General features: G+C 35.6%; 1 pseudogene; it reads right to left on the reverse strand.

Annotated features, from left to right (window-relative positions):
• Positions 1 to 226: 226 nt before the first annotated feature.
• On the reverse strand, positions 227 to 6,337 carry LOC133671080 (probable disease resistance protein At4g27220; annotated as a pseudogene).
• Between the last annotated feature and the right edge of the window lie 224 nt (positions 6,338 to 6,561).

A 6,561-nucleotide genomic window follows, 5' to 3' on the forward strand; every position in this document is an offset into this window, starting at 1 on the left:
TTAGGGTTCCTAGTGACCAAAATACTAGGTGGCGACTCCCACACCATTTTCCATTGCTAAGAGACAAAAAATTCCTTGTCTTCCCATATTTACCATATATATATACCCCCCCATTACACATTTGAGGGTGGACGATCGCCGCGACGCCGCGCCACCTTTTTGCATCAGACGAGCCTTTGTGAGATTACGAAAAAGAGATTCATGAACTACTCTACTCACACACACATATTTTATAACGAGAATCTCATTAGATACAAGTCTGGTAAATCTTAAACAAATAATTGTCGGTTTTACACAGAATCCACACATTAAACAATAAGCACACAAATGAGTAAATATTATGCTCTTGTTTTTTAATGTTCAAACACTTGAAAAGAAACACAAATGGGCAAGCAAACAGAAACCCTTATTTATGGAAGTTCACACAATAAATTACTAAACCCTTATTTATGGAAGCTCACACAACAAACATGCCCACCTCTTTTATTAGTTACCAAACGTCCAACTTGCATTAAATCTTGTACTCCTTCCAAGTTTCCAATATATATTTCTTTCAAATTCATAAACCCCTGCATCACAAGAAAACAACAAGGGTACCAATTTGTTAGATGTAATTCATAGTAATTATTGTGCACTTTTAAAACTAAATTAGAGGCAATAAATCAAGTCAAATCAGCAGCACCTCTGATTGAGCACTCATTGAGTCATTTGATGTAGTAGCAGATTCTGTGGTCAGCTTTGGGCATGCATCCACCTCCAACTTCTTCAAATGAGGGAACAAGAAATCATAACATCCGAGACTAAAGCAGGAAATACTTGGTAATTGTACAAGCAACAGCTCCTGCAGATCAGGGAGCACCATCTCCTTCTCAACATTGACAGGTGAGACATGATCACCCTGCCCAAATACTCCCAATAATTGAGAGGATTCACTTACTTTAAGTTCTCGGAGCTTTTTGAGACCTGAAGCCATGGCTACCGGGAAGAGACTCTTCAACTTGTTGCATCTTCTGATCTCAAGTTGACACAAATTAGGAAAGGATGCAGATTGGAGATCACTTCCTGAAAATATCTGATCCTTTTCATCATCATTATCCTTAGCAATAATGTGCTCCAATTCCTCACACTTTGATATCTCTAGAATTTTCAGTTGAATTAGACTAGCAATCATGCTGTTTGTGAATATATATGTCAGTCTCTCACACTTTTTCACCTTCAAAGTAGTCAAATTGCATGGTATGAGACCCTTCCATATACACCTCATGTCAGGCACAAGCAGTCAAATTTGCTCCAATTCCTCACAATCGGACAACTCTAATATTTCCAACCTTGGAAGCCTCTGCATCAAAAGAAAATAAGGGTACCAATTTGTTAGATATAATTCCTAGTAATTTTTGTGGACTTTGAAACTATTATATAATTTTGTTAAATAGATGAACCAATTATCCCCAATACCGAAATACTTATCAACAAGAAGATATAGATAGACAAGGCAACGGGTCATGGGAATATAAAATCATATTTTTTCATATTTATGATAATCTGAATACAAACTATTATTTTATATTAGTTAAATTAAAAGCAATCATGAAAAATTATACTTTAACTCAAAAAAATTAATTTTTTATATTCGATTTATAATAAAAAAAACAATTATGACATTTTCCAAAAATAAAAATATAAAAGAAAATAATTTGAATTTTACATATTAGTAAAATGTTTTAATAAAAATGCTTGATTATGTATCATTTAAATTATTTTTTTCATAAAAAAAAGTGAAAATAAATTGTAAAAAAAAATGAAAAAAAATATTAAAAAAAAATGATTTTTGAATTCAATACAAATTTGGTGCTTTTGAAGTTCTTTGAATGAGAAAAAATTGTGTTTAAAAAGAAGTTTCATTTTTTACTTTTTAACTCTAATTGTTTAGAAAAAATAAACCAAATACGAAGCCTCAATTTCACTCCTTTTAAATTCAGTGGATGGCTAAAGGATTTGCTAGCATTTATCCATTACTTTAGTTTTAGAAATATGAAGGAAGAAATAAGAAATTACATTACAGTAATTGATGTCTAACTTCCTAAGCCAATTTAAATCATCAATTAAATTCAGTGGATGGTTAAAGAACTTATCAATTACTTTAGTTTTCGAAATTTGGAGGAAGATAGAACAAATTATCACAATGTATTGAAGTTGACAATTTAAATTAGAAAAGAAAAAAAATGGAGAAATATAAAGGACGTACTCGAAGCTGTGCGAACAAATTACCTGAAGGACGTCTTCGTGGCCAGAGATGCTTAGACATTGCAAAGAAGGCAATTGGGCAGCAAAATCCTTTGGACCAAAAAAGCTGCACTTTGAAAGAGACAATTTTCTTAGCTGAGGGAAGTCGATGATGCCATCTTTAATTTTAGACTTGACGATGATGTCATCTCCTTCTCCACTGTAAAATACTTGCTTTAAATTGTCATTAAAATCAATCTCCATCTCTTCCAGGTTCGGAAGACTTGGAGACACGGAGACAGGGAAGACATATTCAAGTTCAGCACATTCTATTATAGAGAGAGTTTTTAATTTTGGGAAGCCAAGAGACTCTGGAATTATTTCCCCTTCGTCATCCTTCTCTCTGATAAGATGCTTCAATCCACGGCAATATTCTATCCGTAGTGTTTCCAGATGAATAAGACTTTGAGCGAGGGACGGTGTGAAGATAAATGTCAGTTTGTTAAGAAATGACAAGTTCAGATGAATAAGACTTTGGAGGCTGACATGTCTAGTGGGCCCCTTCCATATCCATTTGAGCTCAGGTAACCAGGACAGCTGTAACTCCGTTAAAAATGACAGCTCCTTCTCCTCGTTAATTCCTTCATCCAATTCAAATACCTCTTCCAATGATTCGCATTGATCAATTTCCACGCTCCTTGGATTTTTCAAAGCTTGCCGCCATTTTGCTGGAAACAGAGTGCGAATATCCCCACATCCTCTCACTTTGACATATTCTAATCTTTGTAAGAAGTCCTTTTGCGACCCATGGCCATGGATGGTCATCTGATCAGAGGACAATGCTATATTTTCTAAACCCTTAATGTTTCTAAAATCAATTTGAGACACAGTAGGAAACAACTGCTCAAATGTCTTTGCATTTAAGGATGCGGCGCTGATATCACCCAAATATAATCTTTTCGAGGTTGGGTATACTCTTTCTGAATAATAATAAGAAGAATCTCCTAACACTATATCATATTTGAGCAAGCTGGGAAAAACAAAATCTCTAGGAATGCATTCAACCTTCGGTATCTTCAATGATAATACAGCTAAATGAGGCAACGAGTTTAGTTCTGTTAGGCTTGCATTGATTCCTTCTGCGCTGTCACATCCGACAACATCCCATCCCTTGAAGCTCTTATACCCGATCAGCAGTTCTTCTAACTTCTTCAACCTTGCAATCAAATTCACAGGAATCCTTCTTAGATTTTCACAACCTGTCAAATCCAACAACCTTAACTCCTTGAGCTCCCCAATTTCATCAGGTAATTCTTCAATGGAGTAGCACCACCTGAAAACAAGAATCTTAAGTCTTTGCAGCTTTCTCAATGAAATGAGGTCCTTGCATTTACACTTGATCAACAGCAACGATTGAAGGTTCGTTGAGAATTGAAGTGATTGCAATGACAAACACCCTCCCTTTAGAGACAGAACTTTGAGCTGTGGACACACCAATGCTTCAGGAAGTTCTGCTAGTTTATTGCCCATTAACGAAATTGTTGTAACACTATTATTTACACTCTTCCACTCATTGCCAGCACTTACCATGAATCCATATTCTTTAGTTGCTATCTCAATAGCAAGTTCACGAAACAAGTCATGCATTTTCACATTTTCTTCAATTTCAGTGCCCAACAGCATACACCTATCTTTGAGGGCTTTCATCTCCGCATAAACTTGTTCCCTTGTATCTTCAATGGACTCCACATCTTGATGTAACCCGTAGCCAACTGCATGTCTCGTCAAATCCTCGATTGAAATGTCGTCATCTTCTTCAAATAAACAGCATAGCAAGAAACATAACTTGGTTTCCTTGCGCTTCAAATAATCATAGCTCAATTTAAGACAGGCATATGGATTACTTCGGTCATCAACGTTTTCCATGTGCCGAGATTGAGATTTTTTGAGGTTTTTAGATGCTAATTTCCACTCATTTTTAGATTTGCCTTTTAGAGCCCTTCCTACTGCCGCAAGAGCTAAAGGCAATCCTTGGCATTTTCTCGCAACCTCCTTTGCCACTCTGTTCAAGTCAGAGTCCTCATCACTTAAACCTGCGTTGCTTTTGAATAAAGCCCAAGCTTCAATTTCAGTTAAGGGACTTAACAACACTTTTTGCTGGCACGCCAAATAAGAACATAGTTCTTGATTACGTGTTGTTAGAAGAATTTTACAACCCCTGTGATCATCACCAAATGGGATCCCTATCTCTTGGAAGTCAATAACTTTCCAAACATCATCCAGGACTATAAGCATCTTCTTTCCCTGCAGTCTCTGCCATAGTTCATTTGCTCTCCCTTCTTTACTCTTCTTGTCAATTTCAGATCTAAACTATCTGCCATTTGATCCTGGATGCCTGTGACATTTGGATTCTGGGACACCGTAGCTATCAAAACGTCATCAAAAAGGTGCAACTCTTCGGCTCTCCTGCCTACTTCTTTCACCAGGGTGGTTTTACCCACACCTCCCATGCCGTACAGTCCGATCATATTGACCTTGTCATCTTTGAGAGCTTTCATAATCTGGTTGAAAGCTTCTTTTGACGATCCTGAGAGTGTGAATTCCTTTGATGGAAGAAACTTTATCTCTTGAAGAGGTGCTTTGTGGGACACTTTTGGAAACTTTCTGCTATTTTCTTCAAGTTTTCTCAGAGTCTCCGTCTTCTTTGCCAGTGCCTTGCTTAACTTGAATTGTCGCATCGAATTTGGACACCAAGTAAAGCATTTGCCAATTTTTCCTTTTTCATTTTGCAAACGATTCACACCTTCAATTTCGTTTTTTGCATCTTCCAGCCATTTGTTGACATCAATCTCAATTTCTTCAGCATTCCTTTTGGCAACGTCGACAGCATCTTGCAGATGATAAAGTGCCATAGCAAGGTTCATCATTTGTTCATCGAATTCTTGAACAAAATTGTTGAAACAGAACATGTAACGGAACTGCTTGATTGCTGGTTCCACCAAGAGCTCTGCTATCTTAGATACAACGGACCCACCAACACTTTCGATAGCCATTTTCCACCAGTCTCTGTATGGAAGGTTGATGATGATCACTTTGACACCTGCACGAATGATACTAGCTGCTCATCGCTTCCAACAACACATCTAATCAATCTAAAGCTATGATCGGTCAATGTTTTTTTTTAAGAAAAAGTTATGAATAAGGAGACAAAAAAGACTTGCAAGGAAGTATAATTAATGGAACGAACTCAACAAAGGATCAATCTTAGCCAACGAAAATCTGTAGCGACCATCTCTGCATCATACACTTATTTAATTATTTTTATCTACACAATAGCTTTATCTAATGAAGCTGATTTGGTTTCAATTTTATTAACTTAATTTTAAACACTCATTTCCTCGATTATTAAGTAATGGGAATATCTATCCTTTCTTTTTATATATATAGTTCATAGATCTACGTGCTTTTTCCATAAGACAAAGATAGAAATACTTTTTTTTTTCTTCTCAAAACCAATAAAAAGAATTTCATTAGTGAAAGATAGCATACCAGCGATCTAACGAATACATTGAAACAAAATAGTTTACACTTATGAGTTTAAAGCAGCAATTCCCACAAAAATGCAAATTTATGACATAATTAAGATAAAAAGCATAATATAAAGATAATGACAAACAAATAAAAGAATAATATGTACAAGTACTCACCTAGCAAAGAGAGAAAGGAATGGAAGGCTGCTGATGATCACTTTGACACCTGCACGAATGATACTAGCTCCTCATCTCTTTCAATAACACATATAATTAATCTAAAGCTATGATCGGTAAATGCTTTTTTTTTGTTTTGAAAATTATGAATAAGGAGAAAAAAAAGAGACTTGCAAAGGAACTCCACAAAGGATCAAACTTAGGCAACTAAAATCTGCAATGACTATCTCTTGCATCACACACTCAAGTAATAAGACCTGCCCATTACATTATACAGAAAGCTAAAAGAACAAGGCTATTGATAGCATCCACCAAGGTTTTATTTCATTTCAGTCCTTTCATTTTTTTCTATTTCACCCTTCGATGCTTCAAATTGTTTTTTTTTTTAATTTGATTTAATAGGGTGTTGTTTTTCTCTTGAGTTGTTGTGATTACCCTCGCATATGCGCTATGCTGGGAATTACAATTACAAATTACAGTTTCAAATTTAGAAAACAATTAAGAGAAAGGACCTGTGACATGGAGATAAGGTAATCCAAGAAGCCAATAGATTGTCGTCACTTGTTCAACCTTATCTCCTCCTTTTTTTTTTAATGTTTTTTTATTGAATTTCATGAGTTTTGTTTGAAAA

This window comes from Populus nigra, chromosome 1, assembly GCF_951802175.1.
Source record: "Populus nigra chromosome 1, ddPopNigr1.1, whole genome shotgun sequence".
NCBI classification, from domain to species: Eukaryota; Viridiplantae; Streptophyta; class Magnoliopsida; order Malpighiales; family Salicaceae; genus Populus; species Populus nigra.